The sequence below is a fragment of the Emydura macquarii genome, unplaced genomic scaffold, assembly GCF_026122565.2.
Source record: "Emydura macquarii macquarii isolate MOO-44397 ecotype Brisbane River unplaced genomic scaffold, CSIRO-AGI_Emac_v2 contig_1027, whole genome shotgun sequence".
NCBI classification, from domain to species: Eukaryota; Metazoa; Chordata; order Testudines; family Chelidae; genus Emydura; species Emydura macquarii.
The window spans coordinates 7,249,130-7,269,005 of record NW_027131164.1 but is presented as its reverse complement, the minus strand read 5'-3'; the positions used below and the strand labels follow the sequence as shown (position 1 = coordinate 7,269,005).

Below are 19,876 nucleotides of genomic sequence, written 5' to 3'. Positions count from 1 at the left end.
CTGCCTGATCCTTAACAACAGGCCTGCTTCAAGAATATATATATATATATATATATATATATATATATATATATATATATATATATATATATATATATATATATATATATATATATATATATATATATATATATATATATCATGTGACGGGGCCAGCCCTGACAACTATAGGAAGGTGCGGGGAAGGCATATATATCAGCCGCAGGCTTAGCAAATCCTTGTTCCCTGGGTGATCCAGCTGCGGCCACTCCAGGACAATTAGGCCAATTATGCCAATCAGGCCAGCTGGGGCCAATCAAGGAGCTTGCCCCAGCAGTTAAAAGCCTCCCAGCCAGGCAGATGGGTGCAGCTGAGAGGGAGTTGAGCAGAGCTGCTGCAAGGTGTGGATGTGGTGAGAGCACCCAGCCATGAGAGGTAAGAAGGAGCCTGTGCAACCAAGACCAGAGGACGCTGGCCCCAAAGAGCCTGAAGGAGAGCCACAAGCTGGGAGGTAGTAGCCCTTGGACTAAGTTGTTTGAGGCTACTCCTCACAGGGTCCCTGGGTCGGTGCCTGGGGTAGAGGGTGAGACTGGGCCCCCCGCTCCCACCCTGCCACACCGCTGGCATAGCCGTAAGGAGCGCAGACCCATGGGGCAAAACAGGTCCACCTTGCCACAATCACTTCTCATGCATTTCAATTCAATTGTAGGCTATGAAATAAGATTACATTTGCACTAGAAGAACACTCTGGGGAGCAGAGCTCAAACAGAAAATCTCTAATAAGGGGAATTTTCCCCTTCACTCCCCTTAAACTAATCACTTTGGTACATTTCCGCTGCTTGGCCTCCAGAGGAAAAGGGAAAAAAACACAGCTGTCTGCTGTGGGCCAATGGGACGGAGTGATAATTGTAGTATTCTTCCCTTTTCCCCAGGGCCTGCAGAAGCACCTCCACAGAGGTCTGGGGGATCTGGATACACAAGTAGGGAAGGAGCTAGGATGGGGGCTATCTGTACATTATCCCTCCACTAACTATACTATTTCCCTAAAATACTGCCTTTGGATATGTCTTCCTTCCCTGGTGGGAGATTCACCTGTAGGATGAAGTTACATGGCACTGGCTGTCAGGGAAGTCCCTGGCAATGCAACTGCAGCAGAACATTGCTGGCACTGGGCTGGGACAATGATAAAAGGGGCAGAGAACCAATGCCGAGGCAAAGTTTCATATAGCCCTGGTCTTCACTGATCTCTCGAACAGTGCTCAGACAATATGGTGATGGTGCCATACAAGTAGTTTTCAGGAACTCTGATTGGGGTGGGGCCATGGCACTGAAGAGTTCCAAATGATACCCCCAAAGGCCATGATCCCAGGGATCCTCTGTACAGGGAACCTTGTCAGATTTCCAGTCCTAAATACTGGTGAATGTGGCTCTTCATTTATAAAAAGAGAAATTATCCCCCCCATCCCAAGCCCTGTTTGGGACCCTAGTGAGACATTAGGATAGTTTTGCTTATTTTTGTACCTTTTCTTTAGCTGACTTTTTCCCAACAGCAGCATAGCAGATGACACAAATATTGGAGACACAACAATAGATGCTATGAAAAGGGTATTACTGAGAGTCTGAAGAAAAGCTGCCAGATCTTGTTTGGCAGCCACAGTATATATTAAAAAGCACTTGTATAGAATTGGGTAGCAATTTAAGTTCCACCAAGTGTGTCATTGATCTCTTAAGAATTGTGTTCTGTAAAAGGGAAGCAATGTAATTTTTAAACTTTCTATAAATTGGAAAAGGTTTAAAAGAGTAAACTGAAAGCTCACCTGGTAAGGGCCACAAAGAATGGCTTGCATCAAATGTGTTTTTCCATTTCATCATTAGATTAACAGGAGAAGAGATGAAGAAAACAATACAAAAGCAAAATCCTCTGTGCTCCTGACCCTACAGTGACATTTCAGTGAATTAGGATTAGGAACTAAGATTGCACTCTCCTCGGTCTTCTAATATGTTTGGTTTTATCCATGTCTCTTTCTCAGGATCTGAATCAATTCCAACTTAAATCAATGGGAGGCATTCCTTTTCCTTCAGAGGGCATTGGATTGGTGCCCTGTATCGTAAGTACTTTGGGGCAGGGACTGTCTTTATATTTCTCACATACTATTCAGAATAATCTTTAATAGTAATATCTTGGTACCTCAGTTATTTTAAACCTGATGCAACAACTGGTCAACAAGATAGTCATAGGGTTTAAGGCATAAGGGACCACTAGGTCATGTAGTCTGACCCTCTGCATATTGTTGGACACCAGCACTTTCACACTCAATCCAACAACTAAAATTAGACCAAAGTATTACAGCCCATAGAAGACTAAACTATTGTGTCACAGATAGAGAATAAGAAGGACTGAAGTTCACCAATGCCTGAGGCCCCTGGAATGGCAGGGAATTGATCAAATCAGATATACCCAGATAATCCTTGCAGGTACCCTGCATGCCACGCTGCAGAAAAAGGCAAAAAACACCCCATGGTCACCACCATCTGACCTGGGGGAAAATTCCTTCCCAACCCCACATATGGCACTTTAGTGCCTGAGCATGTGAGGAAGAACCAACCAGCTAAGCAGAAGATGATATAAAAAACTGCATTTTTAAGTAAGTGCCAATGGCCGTCAATAAAAGAAAATTAATATGTTTAAAATGTTGTTGTAAATAGCACTGCATACTACTCGGAATGTGCAGCATCATAGAAACCTGGTTTTTTATTCTTTCTACTGAATACTAAAATTATTTCTATGTGGACTTTAAAAGGAAAAATACTCAATATACTTTTGTAGAATTTACTGTTTTATACTGTTTGCACAAATTACCTGATGAGGAAAATATGAAATATTGTACACTATTAAAGAAAGCCTGTTCTATAATGTTTGTTTACCGTAATAAAATTTTCCCTAGTGAAAGCTGTCAGCAGAGTTACCATAGCACAAGATGGACATTTGCATGGACTAGCAATCATGTAATCTGACAAGTTATTGCAATGCATGATCTCTAGCAATTTTTAAAAATTGGGATTTGTTCAGTACACAGGCTCAAGGAGATGGGATTTGCACCCTCTTGCACCTGTAGAGGCAATTGTACAAATGGGGGTATTTATCTTTGACAGAGGGCAGGCAGTGCTACTGCTTCCTACCCCTGAGTCCTGCTGGGAGAATGCAGTTTTAACTCCTGGCAAGCTAGTGCAGGCTGTCCTAGAGATACGGTTGGGAAATTCAGACTGTCCTTTCTGAATTGTATTCTGTAGTACCAGGCCCCTTCCACTGCTCCCCATGGACTGCTCCCGATAGTGTATTCTTTGGTGGCTTTTTTTTTTTCAGTGTAGATATTCTACAAGAGCAGAAAGTTATTTTAGGAGAATAAACAAAGATTGTGACGCAGTGGAGCTTATCCACTGCAACTCCAGCACTCAGGACTAAGCAAATTGCAAAATTCTCTCTAGCCCGAATGATTAATGGTCTAGTCTATGATATATTGTATGGACTGAATTCAAGATAAAAGTTTATGTATGACATTAAATGTGTTGTGCAAAACCAGAGGGCTTTAATTGCTGCATCTCGGTGAATGCACATAATGTGAGGGAACAAGTTTCATGACTAGAGAATTAATCATTCTTTCCTCTCAGCTTTCAAGTATGCTCCATCTTTAAAAATCATCCCATGACCCTGTCTGACACCTTCCTTCTCCTGGCTCCTTCAAGATTCCCTTCAGTCTAGTTTCTGGTGTCTTTCCTTCACCAAAACTGAACTTACCAAAGTCCAAAAGCCTCTTCCTGGCTAAGTCTAAGGATCTCTTCAATATCTTCTCTCTGCCCCTACAGATCACTGCCTCCTCCTAAAATCCTCTCCTCTTGGCTTCCATAACTGATTTCTAGATAGAAGGAACAGTTGAAAAGCTAAGAGAAGGCTGTTTCCCTTTTGGTGGTTCCTTCCCTTTCTGTCTGCAGCATTTTTCAGGTCTGTGTTCCCACATCCTTCCTCTACACCATAATAATTTTCCTTAATCACAACTCAGCCCATGTAATTCTCTTAATCCAGTCAATCCAACTAGTGCCCCTTTGATACCTGAATCATAGTTAAGATTCTTGTCCTTACCTTCAAGCTACTGCACACTGTCCTCTGCTACATCTCCACTCTTGTTTCTTATCATATCACCTTCTCTCTGCAGATGATGCCAGCCTCTCTGCTCCTTTTATTTCCATGTCCCTCTGTTGCTTTCCTACCTTTTTCCATATTGTGCCCTGTGCCTAAAACAAAATCTTTATGACAGTGTGCCTAGCCCCCACCTCCTTTCAGTCAACTCCTGTCTAAAGTTTCACTTCTTCTGCAAGGTTCACAGACACTAATTCATATTAATATAACCCCATTGCCTCGCTCATTCAGAAAATTAAATAAAAAAGTAAATTAAACCCATTCAAAGGTAGTACCATCTTCTGAATCACCTCTGATTATCTGTATGTTATACTATAGGTTCCTTGAGGCGTGGATCATGTCTGCTGTAGTGCACTGAGCATACTATTGCTGCTCAACAAATAATTAGTAATTGATGATATATGTGCACTGTGATACTGGCTGGTGTTGTGGATGGTTAATTTCTTGGTATTCATATAGTGGTTAAATCAGTGAAATTGGACTTCACCTATTTTAGTTCTTGAATCTACTCACTCATATGAAACTGGGTGAACTATATCCTCTCGAGTCATTTACAATGCCTCAATAGGAACTATGCTGACAAGTGCAAGAGAGGCAAAACCAAAAAATATATAAATCAGCAACTAATTGCTTGAACAAATAATGGGAGTAATCTGCTAGGACGACTGCTGAACCATTTACCTAAATGTTGATGCAGGCATATCTCTGTAGCTATATGTTAAGCGTCATGTGACAAGTATGGAAGATTACTGGTTCCAAAGACATAAAACAGTTTTTGATTTCCTGGATCTCTCAGCAATGGTATAATATTCCTAGCATAATTCTCCAAATAAACTATATTCTTAATTAAAACATTGAGCGATTTTTTTTCACTGGAATCTCTATTTAGCAACAGAATTGCACAAAATTATCTCATTCAATACATACAGTAAATTTAGACAAAGGCTCACTTTTGCCATCAGCTACATGATGAAAGCTCTCTGAGTGTAGTGTGAATAGTATATTAGGGCAGGATTTAAATTTAAGAGCCTAAAAAAAATTAGGAACAAGGAAAAGGCCATCCAGTCAATTCATAGTTTATTTCTGTACCATCTTTCTTTTTCACAGCACCTTTTATCCTCTTTCCACAGCAACAATTAGTAGGCCAAATTCTGCATTCCATTGCACAGATTAATGTTAATTAATTCTTATTTACACCAGTTCAGTGGAGAGCGGAATTTACCTTATACATAGATGTCTCTTGAACTCATATCTATCTTTGATTCATTTATTTTCCCCATTAATTTATACTACATGATTAATATCAGTCATCAGATTTCACAAGAGCCCTAAAATGAAATAATGCTATCACAATATATATTACAAAAACTCATTTGAAAGGCTCAAATGAATAAAAGGTCCAAGTTCTACTACAACTGCTCATGTTTTTCTTTCAAGTAACCAAGGAATATTTTGACATTTTACCTAGACACACTATGGAAACCCCATCTTTTGAGCTTTCTAAGAATAGTTTAGACAATCTCCTGGCAGGGATTATGTAGGTATAATTAATCCTGCCTCAGCATGGGGATATGAACTAAATGACCTCATCAGGTCCCTTCCAGCCCTACTTTTCTATGATTCAATTATTTATTAGAAGAAATGTATTTTAAATAGCTTCCCCACATCTCTGATTTGATTACAATGTATTTAGAATTTTAAAGTATTTGGTTATCATGGCCTGATTGTCAAGTGCAAATTACATCTGGTTGGAATGTTTCTAGCACTGCTATAAGGAATATGTTTTAAGGGGTTTTAAATAAGTTTTGATGCACAAAACACTAACTTTTGTAACGTTGCCCTGTAAACTCCTAAAGAGGGAGATCAGAGTATTGAATTTAGGCTTAATAATGTTCAGTGGCTAAAGTTACAGGTTTGGAAATGAAGTTTTTCTAACATGAAGAAAGGAATACATATGAGAACTGTTAATCCTTCACAGTTCACTTGAATGTAATCTCTCGAATATGTACATTGATATTTCCCATACCACTCAATTTAAACAGATCCCAAGTGGCAAGATAATATTTCAGTCATTATAAAATTAAATTGCACTATTCTAAGTACCCACAGGAAGTTTACTGATTCAACTAAGAAAAGTGTGCTACCTGCAACACATTAGTTACTTCACTACTACAAGCCTTCCCTAACTAAAGGAAAAACTCCAGCTCTTTCCTGATATCAGCAGGTAGGGGAGCCAGTGCTAGTTCCATTCTTCCATTCCTAAAAGCCCAAAAGCACTTCAGCTGTTGATCCCCTTGATATCAGGAGGAGCAGGTAGCTTCTTGGATCATGGGCCACTGCTACCCTCAGTGGGCTGTGAGATAGGAAGTACTATCCTTCCTCTCTTCTTAATGACCCCCATCGCAATCCTTTCAGTTGGTTTTAATGGGCTTTAGATCAAGCTTTTATCTCCTATTAAGAGTTCTACCCACCCTTCTTCTTGAGTTGAGAGCTCTGCTTTCCAGAATAGCTAGGAATTTCCTCCAACACCTTCCCTCCTCCATCCCACCTGAATGGAGCATGTCTCACAGCTCCTCACCTATCAGGTCCATTTCTTCAATGGCTGGAATTAGCACTGTGCTCTCCACTCTGCCAATATGCTTCAAACAACATGGAATGCCAATTGCAGGTGCTAGAGAAGTGGCAATAGCGAATTCCACTATCCCCATTTACCTATATGCTTCAGCTTTGCCGAGGAGAGACTCCCTGTAGGGTGAAGCAGATATGTAATCTAAACATCCAATAACAAAGACACCATTTGATGCTCTCTGTAGTAGTGCTTTTGCAATGCAGATATCTGTCCACTCACTAGGTGACGTTGATGGAAAAGGACTTATCTCCTAAGCCATCTGATTCCCTCCATGCAGATTCATTGCTAAACTTGCTTTTCTGAGTTTTTAACTATTTGGTGAATCACATTTGGTTGGAGTCTGAAAAATGCTGACTGCTTTTTAATGAAACATTGAGATGGGTAGCTTTCATGGTCACTGGATAAGAAGTACCCCTTACAGATCATTAACAGAATAGCTGCAACAAATCCTTCCCAAACCAGGTGTCCTGTCACTAAAAGGAAGGTGCCATCAGTCTCTGATTATACTGTTTTTCATATTCACCTGGTGAGAAGTACTTTAAAAAAGGTCTAAAGCAATAGTGGGAACTGACATTATTTACATAGATCCCTCATACCTTCAAAGCACTGTAGAAACTTAAACTAATTAACCCCCTCCTACAGCTCTGTGAAGTAGGTATTTTACCCATACTATGTGGGTTAAAACATCCCCATTTATAGATGGGGAAACTGTACACAGCCTGATTCTCCTCAAATCAGCAGAAATCCCATTGAGGTGAATGGAGTAATACTAGTGTAAAATTGGTAGAAAAGGATCAAGTCCAATGACATCAGTAGTGACCACCAGTCAATCAATCAATTTTAAATGAATTTAATATTGTTAGTTGAAAGGCATTTCTAGGTCTTCTGCTGATGATGGCCTGTTACAGGGTAAGCCCTCCCTATCACCCCCCAGCAGGAAAATTCAAGGGGGTAACGAGTTAAATGGGGTGCCCCCCTCAAGTGCAGTTGACAAGACTGTCTCCTCAGCCCTGCGTCCTGCAGATCCAAGGCCTATCTGCTGGCTCCCACGATGGGTAACACAGCCTAGTGGTCAGAGCCAATAACCATTCTCAGATAAGGGCAGTACAGCCTAGCAGCCAGAGTCAGTAGTTGCCTTCGGATCAGGGCAGCATACTTCAGCAGTTCATTGGGGTAGTGGGGTACCCACTTTGGGGAGGTGGCACCCATGGTGGGGGAACTCAGGTCCTCCCTGCTCCTCTGAGCCCCAGCCCAGGGCCCTATTGATGTTGGGGTAGCCCAACACTGGGTCAGCAGGGATCCTTCCTAAATACACTGACCAGTGCCTCTCTCCACCCTTGGTTACACTATGCTAGCCCCCTGGGCTACTTCCTACCCGATCATCAATGGGGTCATCCCTCGGGCCTCCAGGTTCCCCTTCCTGCTCAGCTGCTGCCCGCATCTCCCCTGGGTCAGAGAGCCCCTGGCGAAGGCATCTTCTGGGGTATCTGGCTCCAGGCAGCTGACAAAGGGTGGCTGGTCTCCAGTGAGGTCTTCCAGGTTCCTGGCTCCCACCATCAGGGGCTGAAACAGCTCCTAGCTTGAAGCCTCCTGTACACCTCTTCCCTCCTCTGTGGTCAGCCTAAAATGAGCTGGGCTGCTCCTTTTTATGGTAGGGCAGCAGTTGGAGCATGCCTAGTAGGGTCTGGGGGGCAGGACTTCCGCTGCCCAGAGAATCAGCTTAACTCCTTCAGTGGGGGTAAATCCACCCCATCACATGGCCATCTAATAGATGCCTTTGTGTGGTATTATTAGCAATATAGGGATCTATTGCCAGATATAAATAAATACAATAATTATACCATAATAATTATACAAAATATTTAGAAAACAAGACTCTTTTCTGATTTTTTTAAACCAGTATTCAAGCATGATGCGGAGTGGTTTAAGATCATCAACATTAGTACAATGCTGCTGGTTTCATACACGATATCACCTCTCAAAAATGTTGCTGCTGGGGCAACAGGAGTCTCCAAAAGCCCAGGTTAATAAGAATTTTAATTACAGAATGAATTTGCGGTTTTTACATAATGAGAAATACTTCTCGTCCTGTGAAGTTACAGAAACCATCACTTAATAAAACAAGGGCAGGTTATTTTAAGTTCTTATTTCATGTATGAGCAAAATAACTGTTTTTTTACTGCATCTATGTAATGCAGGGGTCTGATTCTCCTCACTCTTACTTTCATGCAATTCCACTGATTTTAACTGGGTTGCTTCTGATTTACCCAGGTGAAATCAGAATCAGGAACAATATATCTTGTGTGTCCCCACCATCCACTCTTATTAACTCCCACTTTGTTGGTCAGTTATAAAACTCACTCTTCAACAATGACTAGAACACAGGAAGTTGTGTAATGCCAGGGGATGCCTGAATGGAATGGGTGTGGTGCTAATACCCCTGATATTACTACTTTCTTTATTGTCATGAGTCATCTAGCAGGTAGAGTAAGGGAGTAGAGGGTAAAAAGGGGAAAGGAAGGTTGAACTTCTGACTCTGTCAATGCATTGAGGCTCAGTACATTTAGGCTATGTCTACACTGACGGCAGCAAAGTCACTGCTGTCAGATCGACTTATCTGGATCGATTGAGCGGTCAGTGAAGACCCGCTCAGTCGATCCAGAAGTCGACACTGTTAATCCACACCCACAAGTGGCATAGTGCTGCGTTGCTGGCGCAGTGCAGTGAAGACGGCGCGCAGAAGAGAAGCACAGCACTCGACGGGAGTTACTCAAGTTCTTTGCGTACTTTGTGTAACTCCCGTCAACTGCCGCTGAATCGCAGAGGTAAGTGTAGACCAAGCCTTAGATTTTGGCCCTGGCTCTTTGAGACTTTTAGCAAGTCACTTGGCCCCAAATCCTCAAAGGTATTTAGACCGCTAATTCTTATTGGTTTCAATGGGAGTTAGGCACCTAAATATCTATGAGGAACTGGCAAAGCAATTAAGCATGTGTTTAACTAAACAGGACTACTCATGTGGTTTGGAACCACTCACATGCATCAAGGTAAGCATGTCCTTAAATGTTTTTGCTGGATCAGGACCTTAATCTTCTTGTGCCTCCCTTCCTCATCTGTAAAAAGGGGATAATACTTTCCTGTCTCACAGGGATGTTGTGAAGCTAAATTCATGAATTTAATGTGAGATGTTCAGCTACGAGAATGACAATTGCCATAGAAAAGCTGGTAAAACACATAAATTACTACTATGTTATTCTTGTCTCTGTCAGTGACTTGACCAGTACTGGAAGAATGAATAGACCTGGGTATCCCAACCATACTGGATGCAAGTGCAGTGTTCTGGAGGATAAGAGTGAATGTGAGATGCTGTGGTGACTGGCTTTACCATAAGTTGTGGGAGGATTAGGTTTCCCATAGAAGTCCCAATGCACATGCAGGAATATAGAGATTTTCCTGGGACAGTGGGGATCTGTCAGTCATAGTGGAAAAATAGATGGGGAATGGCAGTCAGAAGAAAGGGCCTGATTTTAAGTTAGTTTTACTTCCAAACTTTTCAATATTTAGGACTTTTGAACTACAGTGTTTGAGTTTGTTACCAGAGCTCTGAGACACCCAAACTACTCTATCACCCTCCAGCTGTATGTCAAATCCTCCTACTCCACCCTGTTACTCAGACTTTCCTGAACCTGGACTCCATCTCTTGTGCCCAGAGGTCATGAAAATTTAATACCCACAGACTCATGAACATGCCCAAAAGTCTCTGCCTTATGTCAAGATCCTCACTTTCTTTGCCAGTGTTTCAATCCCTTCCTGAACTCAGATATTCGAAGTATGTTAGTTCAGCTAGTTTCGGGCCTGGGCTCAAATATTACAATGGGTTTAAGGATACTGGAAAGCCAGCACACTCACTCACATGTATTATAATTAGAGGTGGGAGAAAATTTTTGGCTGAAACTTTTTTTTCATCCAAAAATGCAGATTCGGGTTGAACAAAACATTGTAAATTTGTGTCAGATGAAAAAGAGTTAAAACATTCCCCAAAAAATCAATTTTTTGACATCTTTCAGCATAAAACATTTCATTTTTTCAATACAAAATAACTTTATTTTAAAAAGTACTTCACTTTTATTTAAAAAAAAAATAAAAAAATAAAGAAAAAAATACCCTCCAATGAAATATGTTTCCTTTACCTTTACCTTTACCTGAAACAATTTTATTTATTTATTTATTTTGGTACAGCCTGTGAATCAAACAATCAGTTATTCACAGTCGCAATTACACACACCACTGAGTTCCCAAAGAGTATCCACATTCAAACTGGATAATTTAAAAATTAACCACTTCATTTATTCAAATATACATAAAGGCCTTACTTCCCATTCTGAAATCAATAAGAATAAACCATGGTTGGAGACTCTAGACCAAGCTGCTTTTGAGAAATGATGTTCAAAAACACATCAGAATGATTTTTCTAAAGTTAAATCCTCTGATTTATTCAAAATGTCATACCCTGTGAATGCCTTATCTAATTACCCCTCAATTTTCCACAACTTTCTGCCAGGAGCCTCAATTTTCCACAACTTTCTGCCAGGAGATCACACACATGAGATATCAGTTGGATCAGTTGAATTTTGGCCAGGTTTAGGATGGCATGGATAAAAACAGACTTCTAACAGAAATTAGTCATAACACTAATTACAGAGAGAGTACCATTATCATACCTTTTAGGCAACAGAGTATATGTCTAAATCACCATGACATGGTAAACTGATGAAACTGAATAGTCTGGTGCTGAATAGACTGATGGAAGATATGAGTTTAGTACAAGTTCCTTTTCTGTTTCATTTCTTTGTGATAACAATAATGTAGGACAGACACAAGAACACTCAAACATGATTGGAGAGTGGACTCTTACTTCTAAATAGCCACACTAAACATTTATTGAAGACAAAACAATAATAACAAGAGGTCATGCATACCTGAAGTAGAAGAATTGTTAAAGAACAGTTATGTCACAATTGTTTCAGTAATGATGACAAGGTCAGTAATAGCTTATGGCTGTTGGCTGTTTTAGTGCTGTCTGTGGAATAGCTTTACCTTGTGCGATTACTTTCTGAAAAATATCTGCATTCAAACATCAAAGTAAATTGCTCTTTTGTGCCGGTTTTTTCACGTTCTTCTATTTTATTTATTTTTTACTCTACTTAAACTTGTGTCCAATTCCTTTGAATTGCAGACAGCCAATGTAGTATATTGATTTTACCTGAAGGGATATTTTTAAAGTATAGAAATATCATCCATTCTCTGTATAGTATTTGGCATAACAATTCTCAGTATATGGAATTCAAGAAACACACAATTATTATGAGCACTAATATCAATAATTAGTTTTTTCCTCATTTTTTCTCTTCACTGAATTTATAGCATGTGCTTCAGTTTTCAACACCATTCTCACCTAGTTTCACATTAAGCAGGTTCATAATATATTACTAGGAAAATATAATTCAATAATACGCTGTCTAGTTATATGAGAGACTGCATTTTTAATATTTGCGTTGCTATTCAGAATTTTAATACCATCAGCACTCCTGAAAAATTGGGTTAGCTTTAGTGATTTCCTTAGTGAATTCTGTGAGATGGCTCATACCAGCTTATTGTAACCTACTTGTATCTGCTACAGTGGAATATTTTACATGTTCAAAAGGTAATGATATACAAAGATTTTAAAAAGTTAATTAAATTCCTTTACATGGTGGAAATTCCATATTTTACAGGCTATGTAAAGGTTCAATATTTGTTTTGCATTGATTTAACTTGCATCAAAGTACAGACTATGGCACATCTTCTACAGAGGTGGAATACAGTAGAAGTAGATCTTGGAAGGCTTTAGAGTGGTTTGCCTCTGTGTGAGAGAGAGAGAGAGAGAGAGAGGATAAGAACAGTTTCATTTGTTCATAAAACCCAGCATGAGAGACTATTTATCTTTAAATATATTTGGGTCCTGGGAAAGGTGATGAATCATTGTATCTATTAGTATGTGAGGCTGAATCTGATCTATCCAGCCTAATTTAATCTTTCTTTTAGATTTAGAAATGATAGATAGATAGATTTATTTTCATTTTCATTTCCAGCAGTCTAGACAAAATGCATTATTTTCTATCTTATTTGCCCAGATCTGCAGTAATTGCAAAATCTCTGCCACCCTTACTCAAATTGAATAGGAGGGGATGCATATTGACTTCAGTGAGATTATTCACATTTTCATGGGAGAAAGGGATAGTTACCTATTTCTTAAAATTATTATTTTATTATGTGTATTGCAGTAGCATCCAAACTGTCCAATTAGGATTGGAGCCCAGTTGCACAAACACATTGCTCACATATAGAATTTTTCATCAGTAGACCTCAAAGCACTGTACAAAGGAAGTCAGTATCATTATCCCCATTTTACAGAAGGGGAAACAGAGGTGAAGTGATTTGCACAAGGTCACCAATCAAGCCAGTAGAAGAGCCAGGAACAGAACCTTGATCTCCTGAATCTTACTCCAGTGCCCAATCTGTCATGCCACACTGTCATTGGAAGAGATGATCTCTTAAGAAAAGCTTTTTGACATTTCCAGATCCTTTAAATCAGGGAGGGTCCTGTGGCCAGGCTAGCTCTGACTAAAGATAAACCATACAAATTATGCTGTGCTGGTGCATTCTGCTAATAAATACAAAGTTTAAGTGTCATTAATTTATTCCATTTTACTTTCAAGGAGCTAGGGGATGCAGCTGTACCACACTTTGCTGTGGTCCTGTGAGATTTTCAGGTTGGGCCACATTCATACTTGGGTGGGAAACTATTGACCTGGGCATGGGATTAGAGAGCATTCTGCCATTGGACACGTTACCTTTTGGATCAGATGTAAAACTAGGGTTCAAGGCACTTGTGATTACTAATGTTCTGGCCAAATACTAATGTGGTCCTTGGTAAATTCTGCCCATCTAAACTCCTGGCTCATAAACTCCTTGATATACTATTCTCTTGCTTTTCTAAACGGCTGTGTAGTGTTTCTCTGTTTCACCCCACAAATGTCTTCCTCTCAGTGATGCTGAACTGATACATATATAGTTTGTATATCACTTTAAGTCTGTAAAATTGTTTGACTGGTTGACTCCATCTAGCAAATATGTCATGAGCCAACTGATCCTTCAGGGACCACTTATGCATCCAAGACATTGTTACCCCAAAATTTTACTGACTTTACCTAAGTCCCTCAATGGACAAGTCACAGGCCTTGTCTCTATCAGAAGGTAACAAGATGTGTCTTGCCCTTGGGGATTTGCAAGGGTTTACCAAGCCTTTTCCTTTAGATCATTGAAAAACTTCCTGGAAATGACAGCCTCAATTTACCCTTGAGAGGACATGGATACAGCCTTCCGATTGAAGGATTGACACCCAGGCAACAATTTTCTTTAAAAAAAAAAAATGTATTCTTTATTTATTACCAATCTTAATAGATCTAAATAATGCATTGTTACTGTAACCGCCTTGGGTTCTATTACATATGTTGCTTTGTATTGTGTTATTGTATTGTACAAGACATTGGATACAATATATTGTAAATGTATTGTACATGTACAAATACAAGTACAATGTAACTGTACATTCTAATCTATTGTACAATCTAATCTACAATATAATATAAATCTACAATCTAATCTATTGTAACATGTACAATACAGTACAATGTAACTCTATAATCTAAAATCCATACAAATGAATTTTAAAATCAGCATGCAATACCTGTGGTGGTCAGTCACAGGTAGAATGGGAGAGACAGCTTCTTGATAATATGCTCAAGCAGACACAGTCATCCAATTTTATTAGCTCACACATACACATTCATTCCTTATATTAATAAAATCAGGCTTACTTCTTAAGATTCTTCTATTCCCTCTGAGTCATCTCAAGAAGTCCTTCTGATCTGTCTCCTTGATTTCAGCTGTTTTTGAAAATATCTTCCTGCTGCTGCTCTGTCTTCCTCTACCACTCACTCCACCTTCTCTGCTTCCACTCTGCCTGCTCCACTCCTTTCTGCGCTCTTCGCTCTTCTGCACCTGCTCTCCTCCCTTCCACACCACACACTATACACACTACACTCTAAGCCTGCCAGGTCTCCTCCTTACATACAAATCCTGACCCTTTCTGATTGTTTGTTTTTATGATCTGCGTACCTGTTCTGCCAATCATCTCGTAATACGCTAATGATCACTCGTGCTGGACCTGATTGAGAACTGATTTTTCTATCTGACTGACCCCTTCCTTCAAGTATTTTGGAGTACTTTGTCTCTAGAGCTTTCCAAATCATTCTAAGGCCACCATTTTGATCTCCTAAAGTAAAATACCTGGGCTGCCATTTTGGATTTTTAGCCATGACTGCTTAAAACTATCATTTGCCTCTTATTAAAACCTTTTAGACTAAAATAACTACATTTTCATTTTCACCTAATCACCATGATTCACTGTTACCATCTTAATTATGCTAAATAGACATGCCAAAATTACGGTGTTTCTCCCCTCCCCCAGCTGTGTGACAGAGAACTGTTTGTGGTGCAGATATCTTACACAGGTCAGGGCAGCCTAAAAATCTCTTGTAGCAAATCTCTATTGAGGCAGTCTGCAATCACATTGCTCTCTATCACCAGATTCAGGGCCATTGGAAACACATTGTGGAAGATGCACCAGTCTCATCATCTTATTGCTTCTGCACAAAAAGGAGCAGAGTGAGAAGTACCCTGCTTGTTGACAAATCACTTTTCAGAAGTATTGTCTACTACTACTTGCACCATCCTTTCCTGCATGTAAGGAAGGAATGATTTGAGAGCTAGACAAATGGCTATTAACTCCAACACATATATGCGTAGAATCTTCTTCTGATGAGACAATGCCCTCAAACAGCCAGATGAGTCAGATGTCCCTGCCCAACCATTGATTGACACATATGAAGTTAACATCACTGATAGTGCTGGAGGATTGAACTGGACACCTCTGAAGACATTTGTTCTGATTAACCACCTCCCAGTGAAAGTAAGATGTTTGGAGTTATGATGACCCACAATTGCAAACTGTCCCAAATAACCCTGAGACATCCAGGTTGCATAAGCCTCATTCTCTGGTGGGCGAATGGAGTCGCAGATATAGTGGCTGCCATGAGACCCAGAAAAAACCTTCAAGTTGGACACTTCTGAGCATCAAGAATTCGCTGTCTCAACCTCAGACACCTGTCCTCCAGAAGAAAGGTTTTTCTCTTGCACTGAGTCCAATATGGAACCTATGAACAGAAATCTCTGAGTTGGAAATAGGTTTGATTTTGCGGTATTGATAAGAAGACCCAGATCCAAAAATATATTGGTCATGATCCTCACATTCAGTGGCCTTCAGTAGCCAATCATCCAAATAAGGGTAAACAAAAATACCTTGTCTTCTCAGGTGAGAATTTTGCATAGAGCACAGAGAGGTATTTTGTAAAAACAATCAGTGAGCACTGTTGATAGGCCAAATGACACCACCTTGTACTATGGATTCTTGCCACCACTCATTGAAGGTATTGCAACTAATTTGATGAATTGAAATGGGAAAATATGCATCCTTTAAATCAAGAGTCACAAACCAATCCATGACTGAAAAGGAAAGCATTATGGAGGCCAAAGTTAAAATATGAAACCGAAACTTCCAAACAAAGGTCCCTTAAATCCCTGACTGGATGAAATCCTCATCTTTCTTCTGCACCAAAAAGTTTGAAGAATAAAACCTCCTACCTCTGAGATATTCTGGTACCTACTCAACTGCCCCATCACAAGCAATGTCTCTATTTTCATGAGACGGGTCCCTGAAAAGGGATGGGTCAGGGTAATCGGAAGGAGTATTTTCTTGAATTGTATGGCATAACTCTCTTCTATAATTTCTAGAATGCATTGGTCCAATGTAACTCACCTCCAAGCATTGATAAAATGGGCTAGCCCATCTCCAAACGAAAGGGTGGAAAGGTCCTGATTGGATGGTTCTCACCGCTCAATCATCCTATCAAACCAACTGTCTGGTGTTTGTGATGAGGGCATCACAGAAGTGGCAGGCTGTTTGGATGTAGACTGCAACTTTTCTTATGATGACTCTGATGTGAAGAAGGCAGCTGGTATTGTTGGTGCCTTGGAGTAGCTGAAAAATAAGAAGATGACTAAGTAAAACTGCCATTCATAATGAAAGGAAGGAGGAGGAAGATGTTTCCTTCTGTCAGATGAAATCGATCCCAGTGATAGTGCCATTGATCTTGTAGATTGAAACTTTTCCACTAACTCATCAGTCTTTTTGCTGAAAAGATCATCCCTATCAAAAAGAAGATCATCTAGCCTGAGCCTGGCATCCCAAGCTAAAGAAGAATAATGAAGAGACACATATCTCCTCATAGTCACCACAGATGGCACTGCTCTTGCAGCAGAATCTGAGGCATTGAAAGAGGCTCTAAGAGCATGCTTAGCCACATTTTGGCCCTCCAGCAAAATGTCATTTTTCAATTGCTTTCTGTCCTCCAGGCAAGTCCTGAACAAACAATGTAATCTTCTCCCACAAGTGGAACAGATAACATGCCATGACCATTTGATAATTCCCCAGTCTAATACACCTTCCATGCAAAGGAGTCAATTTTTCCCTCTCTATCTGCAGGGGTGAAGTGAAGTTGTCCAAATCTTGCCCTCCTACTGGCAACAGCACTACCAGTGAATTAGAAACGGTGTGTATGAAAGTACAAAAAACCCATTGACAGTATCTGATAAAACGTGTTAGCCTTTGTAACAATAGGCTGACAAGAGGCAGGAATGAACCACACTGCTCTTGTGGGTTGGATCAAGCCATCCTGAATAGGAAGGGAGACCCTGTTTTTAGTTGTAGCGCCAAGGATATCAAATACTGGGTGAGATAATCTCCCATCAGTGCCTCTGGAAGAGGTAAGTGGACACCATATGCTTCAACAAATCATGAAACTGTACAGCATCCTCAGAAAGGGGAGGAGGGGAGACATATGCCACTCCTACATGCTTATCAGGTGATAAACCAGGATAATAGTCTATGTCCATATGCTCCTGATCTAAGATAGGAGCTATCTATTCATCCCCATCCTCAGACAGCATGTTAGGTACTGCTGTGTGCATCATCAATGGATTCACTGGGACTGGATCCACTAGTTTTCCCAACACCAGATCTCTAGTAGATGAAACATCACCCCTCCATCCATGCAGAGGGTAATTGTAAAATTTCGGACACAGAATGGATTCTGGCCACAGAACCCTGGGCTGCCAATATCCCCAAGGACTGGGGTGCAGGAACATACCCACTCGGAGAGGGCCAAATGAGGAGCAAACTGGAAAGAAACAGGTCTCTTCAGGTATTACAAAGAGAGTTCTTTTCAGATTGGAGGTGAGAGATTGGAGGTGGGAGAGGTCTGAACCTCAGAATTAATGAGGCTCTGTCATAGTCAGAGGGATACGAGAGATCTGATGCATGGGATCCAACACTCCTAACAGTGGCTGTTTTATCTCCAGACTTCTTTTTCTTCAGTGCTGATACAACAGGAACTGAAGACATAGATGGCCCACATTCTGACACTGCTCAATCCTATGTCCTGAAGTGGAAGCTGGAACCAGCTGTACTCTCAGAACAGTAGATGCGCCATCAGAATCAGATGGATATGATGGCCGTGAAGTTTGAAAAACAGCACCACTGACAATGACTGTTTATCCCTCAGCTTCTTTCTTGGAACCAAGGTAGTTGACGCTGACCAGGAGGCTGTCGGATTCAAATTAGGAGGGCTCGGAGCCTAGTGGGAGATGCTGAACCTAGATCTGAGGGAGACTCTGACATTCTGGAACCCTTCACCTGCTTAGACTTGCAGGAAGTCCGTGGAGCTGAAACTAGCCTCTTGGACCCTGGATCCAAAAACCATTGTGATCCTCAAGAGCTTCCTTAAGCAGCAGGACCTATAGTTGAGTCTGCCTATTGTTTCAGGCCCTGGGTGTAAAGGTCTGACAGATGGAACAGCCAGAAGGAGAGTGACCTGCTTCCAGCACTTGGGGCACCACACATGGTTACCTGATGCCGGAAAGACAGATGGGCATGATGCACACTATTTAAACCCTGACTACTACTATTTTGGCTTCAGTTCTGCCAAAATCCGGAACCTACAAAAAATAACTGTTAAGCTGTATTCAGTGTAGATGTAGCCACGTTGGTCCAGAATATTAAAAAGCCAAGGTGGCTGAGGTAATATCTTTTATTGAACCAATTTCTGTTAGCTAGCTTAACTAACCCTAACCAACAAGGAACACTCAAGGTGAAAAGACTCTAAATCCAAAGATACCGGAGAAGTTCACTTCCAACCAGGCACATGGTGAGATGGTAGAAAGTGATCTACCCTTACTCTTACTGCACTTGGAGACACTGAGGAGAGGGGTGCAAGAGCACTCTAACAACACTGCAGAGAAAGAGTTCTACTGCAAAGCACCACGAGGCAGTGCTGTAGCCATAAGTGGGAACATGCAGAGCCACTGGAGAAAGAAACAACATTTCCCATTGAAATCAATGGGAGCATTATAATTTAAAGTCAGAAGAACCTGATTTCCAGTAATATGCTCCAAAAACATTAGTCAACAACATTCCTTCCCTGTGTCTCCATTTTCTCATCTCTAAAATAAGGCTCATGATACTACATTTTTTTTATGCCTCTCATGGTTATTGTGAGGTTTAGCAACAGTTGGTAATGGCCCAGATCCACAAAGCCGTCGCAATGCCTAACTTTTAGAACCCTTGCCACTGAGTGGAAATGACACCCCTGAATTAGGCAATACATGAGGAGAAGTAGACACCTAAGAATGGCACCCAGAAAAACCTGTACACTCAGTTGCCTAAATTAGCCAACAGGAAATGCAAAGGAGTTGGGTGTGACCGAAGTCTCACAACCCCTCTCCCTTTAGCCCTCTGGCTAAAGTACACCCTCAGTATGTAGGACTTATTCAACTTCCCCCCCACTCTTGGTGCTGTA

At 40.7% G+C, this 19,876-nt stretch overlaps 1 long non-coding RNA gene across 2 annotated transcripts in view; it reads left to right on the top strand.

Annotated features, from left to right (window-relative positions):
- Positions 1–359: 359 nt before the first annotated feature.
- The window catches only part of LOC137150817 (uncharacterized), a 34,102-nt gene continuing 14,585 nt past the window's right edge, over positions 360–19,876 (top strand). Inside the window, exons 1-3 of one of the 2 annotated variants that reach the window (XR_010919071.1) lie at positions 360–414; positions 2,010–2,087; positions 14,157–14,244. This is a non-coding gene — a long non-coding RNA (uncharacterized lncRNA). Of the gene's footprint in view, positions 415–2,009; positions 2,088–14,156; positions 14,245–19,876 lie in introns of those variants that run through there. The other variant, XR_010919072.1, reaches the window with a different exon arrangement.